At 37.5% G+C, this 15360-nt stretch overlaps 1 protein-coding gene across 7 annotated transcripts in view; it reads right to left on the bottom strand.

Annotated features, from left to right (window-relative positions):
* Positions 1–15360, bottom strand: part of DYNC1I1 (dynein cytoplasmic 1 intermediate chain 1) — a 475334-nt gene that overhangs the window by 195605 nt on the left and 264369 nt on the right. The window lies entirely within an intron of this gene.

The raw sequence follows: 15360 nt of genomic DNA on the forward strand, positions 1-15360 counted from the left end.
TGTGGAAGAAAACCTTTCACCCCCTAAAAGAGGCCGGATCACTGGCCTAAATCCTACAGATCAGTTAGAAAATTGCTACAAACATCAGAGTTGAAGAGTTGTTTAACCAGTAATATTTAGCCATTTGGTGTATTACTTCCTTCTGTGGAAACACCATGAGTCAGTTATTTTTTTATTGCCTTCTGACACAAAAGGCTGCGTTATTTTCCCCAAAACTCCTTTCATTATCTCTCATCGATAGTGCCTACCAATGCTTTTAAAATATTAGATATTTAAGGTTATAATATAATATGGATAGATGCCAAATCTATTTGTAGATCACTATTTGGTTGCTAAATGCTTGCTTTTAGGCTGAAATGTGGAAAAATAACTTACTTGCTGAACTAGAGTTCTCAATGATATAGTCCAATAAACAAATACTTTTGTTTTATGAAACTATACACAAAAGTGTGTACATTCATATTAAAACTTCAGAAGAGTTATCAGAAACACACTCTCCCTGCGTGTGGTTGCTTTAACAAGGCTGGAGAACATTTCATTATTTTCTTCCTTAAAAATAAGATACCCAGAGTGGGATAGGGAGAGTGGGAGGGAGGGAGACACAAGAGGGAAGAGATATGGGGATATATGTATATGTATAACTGATTCACTTTGTTATAAAGCAGAAACTAACACACCACTGTAAAGCAATTATACTCCAATAAAGATGTTAAAAAAATAAAAATAAAATAAGATACTCAGACTGTTTAACTGACTTGACCCAACACCATTCTGTATTTATTAAAATACAAATTATAGAAAGTAAAAAATATTCCACCATTACAAAAATCTCCAGATCACATTTATTTGAATTTTTTTAATTGCATACTTTTCAAGACTGCTTTCATTCCTTTTTTTTTACTCTTCATCTTAAGCATATCTTGTTTAAAAAAACTGAACTCAATTTGCCTATGCTTTTCTAATTTTCTACTTGATAATTCTGTTAAACCATATTTACTGAGTGTTGAATATAGAAAACATTTCCTAGGACAAAAAAGTTAAAGACACATTTTTCCTCAAGTAGGCTACATTCTAATTAAGAATTCACAGAACAAGGACCTAACTGACACAGTCATGGTGAAAGCCAGAGAACAGGGACATGAACTTGGACTAGGGAAGACTAGGAAATCCATGCGAGGATATAGGGCTTGGGCTTTGAGCAATGGAATGATTAGAGTTGGGGAAAATTAAACAACAGAGGGAAAAGCAATTGAAGAGTTGGGAACAGCAAGACCACAGGCACGGGAAAAAGAACGTATGCCGACTTGAGTGAAGAGGCCAGACTAGCTGGAGCATAGGGCTCACGTGTGGGAGTTGAGGGGAGGTTAGGCAGGCAAACTGCAGAAGGTTTTGAGTGCCAGCTCACTCTCCTGGACGACAGAAGGCCTGCCATTTCTTCTCAAAATGCAGGGAGTCATGCTGGGAATCATGTGATGGCTTACGAAAGCACTCAGTACATGACCTTAACTCATTATCAGATACTCACGTAACCTCATGAGAGCAGTGTCCCTTAAAACACTAAGACGTGGGGCAAGAACATGTGCTTTTATCCAAATATTTTCCACTGTTCTTGCATTACCTGAGGAGAATGGGACAAGATAAAGCAAGTAGCCCAGAGATCAACAGCCCTGTCTCTGAGTGAGCTGCAGATTTCAAAGGAGATGCTCTGCAAGCAGATCTCAGTAAGGAAGCTGGGAAGCACAGCTGCTTCGGGAGCTTAAGTGATTTAGCTTAATTCCTCTGTAAACTGTATTTTAAATGACTATGAAACCACATTTCTGTGACTGGTATTGTTTAAAGGGATGGAAGCCCAACTAAAAGGCTTTGGTTTTCTTTCATAAATATTCAGGGTTATTCTACTGAGACTTCCTCCCACCCCCCTTAGTAGTCTCTGAGAATTAGCCCCTTGCAAGTTACGGAAAGACTGGATTGCCCACTGTATGTCTTAAGGGCTCTGTGTTTGGCACATGCACCTATTTTCTTGGAGATCTAGTGGACTGTGATCTTTCAGGTTGCTTAATAAGGTGGCTTTCTATAAATAAAAGAAAAAAGAATGAATTCATTTCACCCTGATTCCCAAAAAGATAAATGTTACCCTGCCCACCCCCCCAAATATAAGCATAAAGCTTAAAGGTCTGTTTCTCACATAGGAATAAGTAGAAGATAAATCCTTCACCATGATCAGAGACCCACTGTGAGCACATGTTGGAAAACCTCTAAAGAAAGTGTTTTTAAAACCATCAGAAACTTTTCAGTAAAATAGAAGAGGAGCTACATCTGTGTGAGAAAAACAGGAAAAGGCATAAGAATTGAGCTTCTCTGTATCAAGTGATCAAGACCTTTTACCCACCTCTCATTTAATTTTCATGGCTATCATATGCAGTTTTCCCACTTACAAATGTGGAAACTACAGCTCAAGGAAGAAGATTAAGTAACAAGCAGATTAAGACATAGGAAGATTAAAACACAGCTTATAAGAGACAATATATTAATACTGAAATGAGTGGTGGAGACTACAAAGTGATCTAGTTGAGAGAAAGGAGAGGTCCTTTTACACTGGGCTGGTCTGTGGAGAGGCTGAAGCAAAGGTGAGATTGGGCTTAACATTGGAGGATGGGCAAAATTTTAACCCACTCACAATGCTGGCAGGATGATGAAATGTCATCAATGAAAAGGAAAAGACTAGGACACAATGGAGCATTAGCAGGAGTCCAGTCCCAATGTCTGCCCTTAAGAAAGACAGAGCCCCCAGAGAATGACTCAAGCAATGAAGTGGGAGATAAATCCTTCATATGATCAGGAACCCCATGAGACAGCGAGGCACAAGTCAGACCAGAAGCAGGGCCAATGCTAGAATGAATCTCTGAATCTATAGTTGCTAAGCCTGGGAGAAAAAAGAAAGTGGCCTCTTTAAGAAAAAGGGCCCAGAGAGTATGGGCCTACAGCTGAGTAGGTCTACAACTCAAATTGTAGAACCCTGTCAGCACTCAGAGTTTTAGTCCTGGGAGCTATCCAGGGTACTGATTCCATACTAATTTCTGACCCAGTGGACCAAGGTCTGTCCTACTGTCTCTGCACATGTAACACATGAACCTCTTTACTTCAACCACTCTCCAGCTAACTGCTATTTGCAACTTCAGTTACTTTCCAAGCCAACTTACACCCTGTCTGTTGCCTGCCATGGTTTATGACTCTAGGCCATCAACTTTACACTCCTATTGTCAATCCACTAGGTAAAGAAAATAGTGGAGCCATTATAAGCAAAACTAGCATTTTAAACAAAGGTCAGAAACAATAAATTGACCTATTTAAATAGTTTAAAACTATTTACTTTTATAGGGAAACTGTAAAAATGAACCTTGAAATGTAGGTTGAAAGTAGTTTATGAAAAGTGCTGATTTCAATAAGAAATTTTGCCTTGTCAAACGCAACAGGCAATTTCAAAGTTCTGAAAGTTATTGAATAGGACATTGATGCGACAAAGAAGTGTTGGGGAAATCAATGTGGAAGTATCATGCCAATGGATTAAAAAGGAAAGATTCAAGAGGTAGGCAGATATCTCCTTCTTTGGGCTGAAATACTTTTTAGAATATGTATACACACACATACACACTCACACATATACTGTATATACATATATTCCTAAAAAAGTCTCTTCAGGGATTTAGGATTTTAAGAAAATGATTTTCCAAAGATTAAAGATCACATTGAACGCTTCTATGTACAAAAAGTACATTCCTGAATCTAAATCTAGTTAGATTTAATCAACTTTTAAATCCAAAAAGAATGTTCTGTTGTGTCTGGTGCCTGTCACTGACTGATAATGCATCTTTGCATCTTCCAGTCTCCTGCCATTTTTATTATAATCCAACCAATTTCTCAATGCTGGATATCTGTCACTACTGTTTGCAAAATTCTCCCCAAAGCACATCGCTTATGGCTCATTGTTGTATATTCTTGAAACATTACTTCCTCCTCTTTCCAGCAGTCCATTGGGCAGTTGCCATTAAACCCAGGTGGCTCCATCCTCCATAGATGGCCAGGGAAAGAGGACCTGGGGATCAGGAACCTAAGGTCTGGCTACAGTCCAGGTCCTTGTTAACAGGACTTTGGAAGTGATATAGTGTGGATTCGGACGTTTATGACACTGTACCATAAGGTAGTTGCCAGATGTGGGGCAGCCTAAGTCCTATACATACTTTAAAATAAAGGGCTAACCAAACCCAGTTATCAGCCAAATAGTATCTATGTCTCCAGTATAGCAAGGCAAAACTGGACTCAAAATCTTTCATACGAGCCACAAAATGTTGCCAATCTGTCAACACATCCTCAGGACCTCGCTGCTGCCACTCTCCAGCTGCCTTTGTCTCTAGGCAATTTGGGCGTTGCTTTCTGCCCTAAGCCAAATTTTCCCACAGGAACTGCCACTACTGCCTTGCATTCTGACATTCAACTAACTGCCCCTTGCCAAGAATGCATATTCCCATTCTTCACAGTCAAACAAAGAAGGATTCAAATTCTGCCTCTACTATTACTGGTTGTGCTCTTGGACAAGCTGGGCAACCCCACTAAGCCTCAGGTTCTTATCTATCAAAGAGGAGTGATCAGACTTACCGAGTTGTTGCAAAGATAAAAATCAAATAAGGGATACGAAGCACTTAGCGAGGTCTGGAAAAGGGACGCACACAATAAACTGTGAATTGTGGTGGGAATAAAATGATATTTCTTGTTCTGACAGGACATTCACATGAAGGCTAGTTTTCCATGGGCTGCAACACTTTAAACTTTTAAGTCTCTCCTCTAGTCTGCCTCCTTGTCTGTGGTTCCACCTTTTATCATAGCTCTCTATCTTTTCTTCATCTTTACTTCATCTGGGTTCCAGCCCTTGGCATAGATACTCCTCAGCTAGAACCAGGTATGACTAGCCTTGCCACTCTCTGCTGGGGGTAGATAAGAATGCTTCAGAAAATACAAGGTGCCTCACTCTTCAAAATGAACATTTTTGCATACAGGTTTAAAGCATCAAGGTAAAATAGGGCAAAGCACAAAGCTCAAAAAATGTGAAAATGAGACAAGGTAGATGTGTTCTTCTTTCCCACCTTCAGTAGCCTTACTACCAAAACACTAACTATTAATTAAATTGTCCCACACTTCAAGTTTCTTCTCAGTGGGGGTAAAGGTAGCGAAGAATACTTGCTACCAAGATATGGCTGTGGAATATTTTAATTTTGTGCACTACAAGTGGGACTGCGCCACTGGGATATCTCATGTCCGTTAACAATTTCAGAATGCTCCTGACATAAATGAAGGTCCCTGAGTCAGCCTGGAAATAGTCAGTGCTTTTTTTATAAACAAAAACACTGAACCAACTAGAAAGATAGCTTTCATACTGTTCTCCATGAAGGAACAGTGCGGTAAAATTTTCACATGTGAATTCAACCGAACTGAAATAAGATGGCCCATTGTTTGAATAAACTGAGGGCATGCAGCTGGGTTTTTCCTTGGCAGTAATTCTAATAGCCTAAATAAAGAACATGTTGAACTACCTACTTTGGGGAGAAAGCCCCTGGAATATTTCCTCAGGAAGAGGAGACAAGTGGATCTAAAACATATCATGTTTTTAGAAGACTAAGTTTCCCCTGCATGGAGGCACAGTATAAATATTACTTTAAAAATGCCATGTTTCTTAAAATGCGATGGTTTCCCCAATATATAATATGAATGTAAACAAGATGCCTGTCAAGCACGGCTATAACATACTGCTCAACGCACCAAACTTATAATATGCACCTATTAGTCTTGGTTCTCTTAATGAGAGGAACTAAGGACACTGCATAAATTCTTCAACACATGTTTCATTTCTCCAGCTGCCTTGTGCTGTAGAACGTCATGTTAACAAGAAGTGATGCTAACAAGAAGCTAAAACCAGTGTAGCAAATGGGGCATTTAAAATATATATAAACATACTGGCCTTCACAAAGAAAGGAGCTATTTGGGGGGAACTAAATGGATCCCTAGACAGACATATTTTAGTTTAATATTCCATGTATTTTTCTACATGCTAACCATGTCAGTTCTTCTCAATGGCAGAAAAATATTCTGTGAGAGAACAAGGAGCCAGCATGCAATTATCCCCTGGACTCATACTCTAAACACAATCATTTGGGGGGAAGGGTAAAAGGCAGCCACCTGAATTTCACCAACTTTCTTTGGTCACTTTAGGGCCATTTTTAAATACCAATATTTGCAGACAGCAGCTAAAGAAACCAAAGACTGCACTGCTTATTCTAAACAAACCGCCTGGCAGCTTGTGTGGATTCAGAGAAGCTGGCCATTTTATGCACTGGTCCACCAGAGCTGGAGAATCAGTCTAGAATCTCACTGCTTACTCTCCTAAATGCTCACCAGGGAAATCAGTTCTCATTGTTCACTGAGGCCAAATCTATATAGCAGTAATTTCTAGTATAAATTCAGAATGAAGAAATGACTGGTCTTTTAACCCAAATCACCCAGGTGTTTAACCAACCCTGAAGCAAATGGTGGCCCTCATCTAACCACGCAAGGCTTCATTTGTCCACTTGTGTCCTCCAGGTTCCACAGCCTCCATCAATAAGCACTATCAGTAAGCAACTCTGTTGCAGGGAATGGAATATCTTCAAAATGGTATCGTTTGTCAATTAAAGCCAGCTTCATATTAAAAGGAGGATATGGGGTCCATATAAAGGCAATGTAATGAAAACAGTTCAAGAGCAACTGCTTGATGAGGGGTGGCGGCTGCCCGGAAAAAAAAAGTATAAGCTATTCGTAAAATGAAATGACTTGTTGAACTTCCGGGCTATTAGAAGTGATGTTGAGTATATATCCTACTTCAGCCTGAAGACTACTGAAGACTATACAGTAGAGCTCTCATTTGTTTGTTATTATTCTTTTGTACGGTAAATGAAACAGCAAACAGATGCAACAGTACATTCTATTAAACATTCAGAGAACTCTGTCCCTTTGACTACAGCCTGTATAATACCTCAGGCTCCAGGAAACTAGTCTGATTTTGGCCCAGCGTTCCACTGGCAGTCAAAATTGGTCTGAACAGGTTCCAAAAGAACTCTGCTCCAACCCGACTGGGCATTGGTCAATTACTGCAGAGCATCATTTAAGTTGAAAGGGATAGTTATCTAGGCCTAAAATCAGCTGGAAACGGAGTTGCTGCCATGTCAGCAGTCTGCCTTTCCCGGAGGCTCAAACACACTTAGGCTGGCTCTTTTGTCACCAGTCATCTGCATCCAAGCTGACGTGGTTGCTTAAAAAGAGAGGATGCCAAGTTTGTTTGTCACACTTCATTTCTTTTTCTCCCTCCTCTACATCCAAGAAACAACCAAAGAGGAAATTAAAGACTCTTTTAATATTTAATATTTTTATACCAATTGAAAATGGGGAAAATAATACACTCAGTTTCTCTGGAGGGACCCAGAGTGAAGTATAAACTGATATTCTTTTAACAATGTACAGCTCATTCCCTATATGTTTCCATTGAAATTCCCATGGAAGATACATGGTATGAATAAAACTTTTCATTCAATTTTTACTAGGATTTCTTTTAGAAATGGAGGATGGATGGCAAAGATTAAATACCATAGAACCTGCTTTCCAAATAAACCAAGACTTTAAGAAAAGCCCAAGTCTGTTTTGGGATTAAAACCCTTGTATTTTTCCTGCTCTGATATCATTCAAAATGAGTTTTATTGGTGAGTGGATAGCTTCCACGAGGCAACCATTTTCCACACAGATTTCCAATTCCAAATCTCCTTAGCAATGACCTCAGCTTGACTCCAAATTTAACTGTACACATCTAACCTCAAGTGCAGCTTCTCCAGCAAACCCCAGGTTGTCCTTATTTTGCTTTCTAAAGCAATGTGTGTATTGTAACTGGTCCATGATGATGGTGATTATTATATTAATAAAGCTACTGTTCCCTGGAGATGTGGCTTTGTGGTTTACAAAGAGCCTTCTACCCTAGCCAAAAAGGAGGCAAAAATCTTGTATGGGTTGTTTTGCAATGGTTTGTGGCACAGAACAGCGGAATGTCATAAGAAGGAAACAAGAATTAAAAGGGAAAGGAAATTTGAAGAAAAACACAAACTCGGATTCCTTTCCAGTGGGTATGCTGAACACAGGCTATGGAGTACTACTAGAAATAAAGTAGGATAACCCTCCCAATCCATGTAGCCTCAGGCACGCTCTATAGATGAATTTCCCAGGCCCGTGTCCAGAGAAGCCAATGGAAACGCATATGTACATGCTTTCTAGATCTTTGTCAGAGCAAAATCATGTGCTCTGTGGAACAGATATATTCTGTGTACATAATACAGATGAGCCCTTACCATGAAAAAAGTATATCATTTACCTGCTATTTCTGCAAGCTGTTCTAAAATTAAGAACTTTCGGGAATAAGAAAGTGAGTGAGATACAGAGGTGGAGCAGAGAGCAGAGGTCAGATAATAATGAGGAGTTAGAAATATCTGGAGGATATTCATAGAAAAAATAGAATATTCAAAACTTGCTCTAAGGAAAAAAAAAAACAAAAAAACTAGTGATGTAGTTTTTCTTCCCTCTGCCCTGAATATTCTAACACACTGAAGACCTCAGATGAAAGCGGTAGTTTCTAACACACTCCGCATGTCAGGTTATCCTTACCTGTGATTTTCCTTTGTGTGTGTATAATTTATATTCCATACTTATTAATAGTGGACATCACAATATATTACATTGGATTTTAAACAATAACCTGTGTGTTTCTTATGATATACTTTTACAAAAACGAATAGAAAAGAAGCAGGCCAAAATAAGCTTTTGTTCTAGTCTCACAGAAGTGAACTATCAATGGAGAAGAAATGCCTTAAGTACAATAGCAATGGAAACAGATACCATGAGCACATCCCAGATAATATTGTCATCTAACCTACAGCAAGTATTTCCATTTGTTCTTCTTTTGCTAGGTTATTTTAAATTTTAAGTGATTTTTGTTTAAATTATTAGATGTCAGTTTTTAAAGATGATTAATATTTAATGACAGGATAAAATAGAAAATGGAGTTACAAGCTTTTCTCATTGACATTTAATGCAAATTGTACACTAGCCACATAGCATACTATCAAGTGATTTTATGGTAGAGATCAATTTTGGGGGGAAAAAAAATAAAGTCATACTTTTTTTCTTACCTTTGACTCCCTTCACCCATTTATCTCAAACCCCTGTCCCCCACCTTTGGCAACCATCAATCTGTTCTCTGTATCTATGAGCTTGGTTTTTTTGCCTTTTTTTTTTAATAGATTCCACATATAAGAGAGGTCATATGGTATTTGTCTTTCTCTGTCTGACTTATTTCATTTAGCGTAATGCCCTCAAGGTCCATCCATGTTGTGAATGGCAAGATTTCATTCTTTGTTTATGGCTGAATAATATTCCATTATTCATATATATATATATATATATATATATATATATATATAAAATTGTGATTATATATCACAATTTCTTTATCAATTCATCTATCAGTGAACACATAGGTTATTTCCATATCTTGACTATTGTAAATAATGCAGCAATGAACATGGGGGTGGGGGCATATATCTTTTCAAGTTAGTGTTTTTGTTTTTTGGATAAATACCCAGCACTGGAATTGCTGGATCATATAGTTCTATTTTTAATTTTTCAAGGAACCTCCGTACTGTTCTCCATAGTGGCTGCACCAATTTACGTTCCCACCAACAGTGCACAAGGGTTCCCTTTTCTTCACATCCTTGCCAACATTTGTTATTTCTTGTCTTTTTGATGATAGCCATCCTAACAGGTGTGAGGTGATATCTCATTGTGGTTTTGATTTGCCTTTCCCTGATGATTAGTGATGTTGAGCATCTTTTCATGACATGTTGACCATCTGTATGTCTCCTTTGGAAAAATGTCTATTCAGATCTGCCCATTTTTTAAAATCAGATTGCTTTTCTGCTATTGTATTGTATGAGTTCTTTATATATTTTGGATATTAGCCCCTTATCAGATATATGATTTGCAAATATTTTATCCTATTCAACAGGTTGCCTTTTCACTTTGTTGATGATTTCCTTTACTGTGCAGAAGATTTTTAGCATGATGCAGTCCCATTTGTTTAGTTTTGCTTTTGTTGCTTTTGCCTTTAGTATTAGATTCAAAAAATCATCACCAACACCTATGTCAAGGAGCTTTACTGCCTGTGTGCCTATGTTTTCTTCTAATTGACCATATATTTGTGAGTTTATTTCTGAGCTCTCTATTCTGTTCCATTGATCTATGTGCCTGTTTTTTATGCCAATGCCATACTGTTTTGATTACTATAGATTTGTAATATAGTTTGAAATCAGGGAGTGTGATGCTTTCAGCTTTGTTCTTCTTTCTCAGTATTGCTTTGGCAATTCAGAGCCTTTTGTGGTTTAATACAAACTTTGAGATTATTTGTTCTAATTCTGTGAAAAATGCCACTGGAATTTTGATTAAAATGTTGCACTGAATCTAGAGATTGCTTTGGGTAGTATGGACATTATAACAATACTGATTCTTCCAATCCATGTGTATAGAATATCTTTCTATTTATTTGCGTCTTCAATTTCTTTCATTAATGTCTATTTTTTTTTAATTCGGTTATAGTTGTTTTACAATTTTGTGTTCTTTCTACTGTACAGCGAAGTGAATCAGAGTTCCCTGTGCTATACAGCAGCTTCTCATTATTTATCAATTTTATACATATTAGTGTATATATGTTAGTCCCAATTTCCCAATTATTCCCCTCACCCGCTCTCCCCACCTTGGTGTCCATACGTTTGTTCTCTACGTCTCTGTCTCTATTTTGCCTTGCAAACCGGTTCATCTGTACCATTTTTCTAGATTCTACAAGTATGTGTTAATATATGATATTTGTTTTTCTCTGACTTACTTCACCCTGTATGACAGACTCTAGGTCCATCCACGTCTCTGCAAATGACACAATTTTGTTCCTTTTTATGACTAATATTCCATTGTATATATGTACCACATCTTCTTTATCCATTCATCTGTCAATGGACATTTAGGTTGCTTCCATGACCTGGCTATTGTAAATAGTGCGGCAATGAACATTGGGGTGCGTGTATGTTTGTGAATTATGGTTTTCTCTGGGTATATGCCCAGTAGTGGGATTGCTGGGTCATATGGCAATTCTACTTTTAGTTTTTTAAGGATCCTCCATACTGTTCGCCATAATGGCTGTATCAATTTACATCCCCACCAACAGTGCAAGAGGTTTCCCTTTTCTCCACACCCTCTCCAGCATTTGTTGTTTGTAGATTTTCTGATGATGCCCATTCTAACTGGTGTGAGGTGATACCTCATTGTAGTTTTGATTTGCATTTCTCTAATAATTAGTGATGTTGAGCATCTTTTCATATGCTTCTTGGCCATCTGTATGTCTTCTTTGGAGAAATGTCTATTTAGGTCTTCCGCCCATGTTTTGATTGGGTTGTTTTTTTAATATTGAGCTCCATGAGCTGTTTGTATATATTGGAGATTAATCCTTTGTCCATTGATTTGTTTGCAAATATTTTCTCCCATTCTGAGGGTTGTCTTTTTGTCTTGTTTATGCTTTCCTTTGCTGTGCAAAATCTTTTTAAGTTTCATTAGGTCCCATTTGTTTATTTTTGTTTGTATTTCCATTACTCTAGGAGGTGGGTCAAAAAGGATCTTGCTGTGATTTATGTCCACGAGTGTTCTTCCTATGTTTTCCTCTAAGAGTTTTATAGTGTCCGGTCTTACATTTAGGTCTTTAATCCATTTGGACTTTATTTTTGTGTATGGTTTTAGAGAGTGTTCTACTTTTTTTTCTTTTTGCGGTACGCGGACCTCTCACTGCTGTGGCCTCTCCCGCTGCAGAGCACGGGCTCCGGACGCGCAGGCCCAGCGGCATGTGGGATCCTCCCGAACCGGGGCAGGAACCCGCGTCCCCCGCATCGGCAGGTGAACTCTCAACCACTGCACCACACCAGGGAAGCCCGAGAGTGTTCTAATATCATTCTTTTACATGTAGCTGTCCAGTTTTCCCAGCACCACTTATTGAAGAGACTGTCTTTTCTCCAGTGTATATCCTTGCCACTTTTGTCATAGATTAGTTGACCATAGGTGCGTGGATTTATCTCTAGGCTTTCTATCGTGTTCCATTGATCTATATTTCTGTTTTTGTGCCAGTACCATATTGTCTTGATTACTGTAGCTTTGTAGTATAGTCTGAAGTCAGGGAGTCTGATTCCTTCAGCACCATTTTTTTTTTTTTTTTCCCTCAAGATTGATTTGGCTATTTGGGGTTTTCTGTGTCTCCATACAAATTTTAAGATTTTTTATTCTAGTTCTATGGAAAATGCCAATAGTAATTTGATAGGGATTGCACTCAATCTGTAGACTGCTTTGGGTAGTATAGTCATTTTCACAATATTTATTCTTCCAATTCAAGAACATAGTATATCTTTCCATCTGTTTATGTCTTCTTTGATTTCTTTCATCAGTGTCTTAGAGTTTTCTGAGTACAGGTCTTTTACCTCCTTAGGTAGGTTTATTCCTAGGTATTTTATTCTTTTTGTTGCAATGGTGAATGGGATTATTTCCTTAATTTCTCTTTCTGATCTTTCGCTGCTAGTGTATAGGAATGCAAGAGATTTCTGTGCATTAATTTTGTATCCTGCAACTTTTCCAAATTCACTGATTAGCTCTAGTAGTTTTCTGGTGGCATTTTTAGGATTTTCTATGTATAGTATTATGTCTTCTACAAACAGTGACAATTTTACTTCTTTTTTTCCAATTTGTATTCCTTTTATTTCTTTTTCTTCTCTGATTGCTGTGGCTAGGACTTCCAAAACTATGTTGAATAAGAGTGGCAAGAGTGGACATCTTTGTCTTGTTCCTGATCTTAGAGGAAATGCTTTCAGGTTTTCACCATTAAGAATGATGTCTGCTGTGGGTCTGTCATACATGGCCTTTATTATGTTGAGGAAGGTTCCCTCTATGCCCACTTTCTGGAGAGGTTTTATCATAAATGGGTGTTGAATTTTGTCAAAAGCTTTTTTTGCTTCTATTGAGATGATCAGATGGTTTTTATTCTTCAATTTGTTAATATGGTATATCACACTGATTGATTTGTGTATATTGAAGAATCCTTGCATCACTGGGATAAATGCCACTTGATCATGGTGCATGATCTTTTTAATGTGTTGCTGGATTCTGTTTGCTAGTATTTTGTTGAGGATTTTTGCATCTATATTCATCAGTGATATTGGTCTGTGATTTTTTTTGTAGTACCTTTGTCTGGTTTTAGTATCAGGGTGATGGTGGCCTCATAGAATGAGTTTGGGAGTGTTCCTTCCTCTGCAATTTTTTGGAAGAGTTTGAGGAGGATGGCTGTTAGCTCTTCTCTGAATGTTTGACAGAATTCACCTGTGAAGCCACCTGGTCCTGGACTTTTGTTTGTTGGAAGATTTTCAATCACAGTTTCAACTTCATTACTTGTGATTGGTCTGTTCATATTTTCCATTTCTTCCTTGTTCAGTCTTGGAAGGTTATACCTTTCTAAGAATTTGTCCATTTCTTCCAGGTTATCCATTCTATTGGCATAGAGTTGCTTGTAGCAGTCTCGTATGATGTTTTGTATTTCTGCAGTGTCTGTTGTAACTTCTCCTTTTTCATTTCTAATTTCATTGATTTGAGTCCTCTCCCTCTTTTTCTTGATGAGTCTGGCTAAAGGCTTATCTATTTTATCTTCTCAAAGAACCAGCTTTTAGTTTTATTGATCTTTCCTATTGTTTTCTTTGTTTCTACTTTTTTTATTTCTGCTCTGATCTTTATGATTTCTTTCCTTCTTCTAACTTTGGGTTTTCTTTGTTCTTCTTTCTCTAGTTCCTTTAGATGTAAGATTATATTGTTTATTTGAGATTTTTCTTGTTTCTTGAGGTAGGATTGTATTGCTATAAACTTCCCTCTTAGAACTGCTTTTGCTGCATCCCCTAGGTTTGGGGTCGTAATGTTTTCATTGTCATTTATCTCTAGGTATTTTTTGATTTCCTATTTGACTTCTTCAGTGATCTCTTGGTTATTTAGTAGCATACTGTTTAGCCTCCGTGCGGTTGTGTTTTTCTACAATTTTTTTTCCTGTAATTGATTTCTAATCTCATAGCGTTGTGGTTGGAAAAGATGCTTGATACAATTTCAATTTTCTTAAATTTACTGAGGCTTGATTGGTGACCTAAGATGTGATCTATCCTGGAGAATGTTCCATGCGCACTTGAGAAGAAAGTGCAATCTGCTGTTTTTGGATGGAATGTCCTACAAATATCGATTAAATCTATCTGGTCTATTGTGTCATTTAAAGCTTGTGTTTCCTTATTAATTTTTTGTCTGGATGATCTGTCCATGGGCGTAAGTGAGGTGTTGAAGTCCCCCGCTATTATTGTGTTACTGTCGATTTCCCTTTTTATAGCTGTTAGCATTTGCCTTATGTATTGTGGTGCTCCTATGTTGGGTGCATATATGTTTATAATTGTTATATCTTCTTTTTGGATTCATTAATGTCTTACAGTGTTCAATATACAGGTCTTTCATGTCCTTGAATAAATTTATTCCTAGGTATTTTATACTTTTTGATGCAATTGTAAATGGGATTATTTTCTTAACTCTTCTTTCTAATAGTTTGTTATTAGTGTATAGAAATGCAACAGGTTTTTGTGTATTGACTTTGTATCCTGCATCTTTACTGAATTAATTTATTAGTTCTAACTAATGGAGTCTTTTTTTAATGGAATCTTTAGGGTTTTCTACATATGTCGTGTCATCTGAAACATAGTGACAGTTTTACTCCTTCCTTTCCAATTGGATGCCTTTTATTTCTTTTTCTTGCCTAACTGCTCTGGCTAGGAGTTCCAATATTACACTGAATAAAAATGGCAAGAGTGGACATCCTTGTCTTGCTTCTGATCTTACAGGAAAAGCTTTCAGCTGTTCACCATTGAGTATGATGTTGACTTGTCATATAATGTAGATTTGTCATATATGACTTTTATCATGTTGAGGTACACTGCCTCCATATCCACTTTGTTGAGAACATTTATCACAAATGGATATTGAATTTTGTCAAGTGCTTTTTCTGCATCTACTGAGATGATCATATGATTTTTAATCCTTCATTTTGTTAATGTGGTGTATCACTTTGACTGATTTGTGGATGTTAAACCATCATTACTTTACCTGTGATTTTTCAATTGGTTTGTTGTTTCATCT

The sequence above is a fragment of the Monodon monoceros genome, unplaced genomic scaffold (genome assembly GCF_005190385.1).
Source record: "Monodon monoceros isolate NGI ecotype Baffin Bay Population unplaced genomic scaffold, NGI_Narwhal_1 Super_Scaffold_2, whole genome shotgun sequence".
Taxonomy (NCBI): Eukaryota; Metazoa; Chordata; class Mammalia; order Artiodactyla; family Monodontidae; genus Monodon; species Monodon monoceros.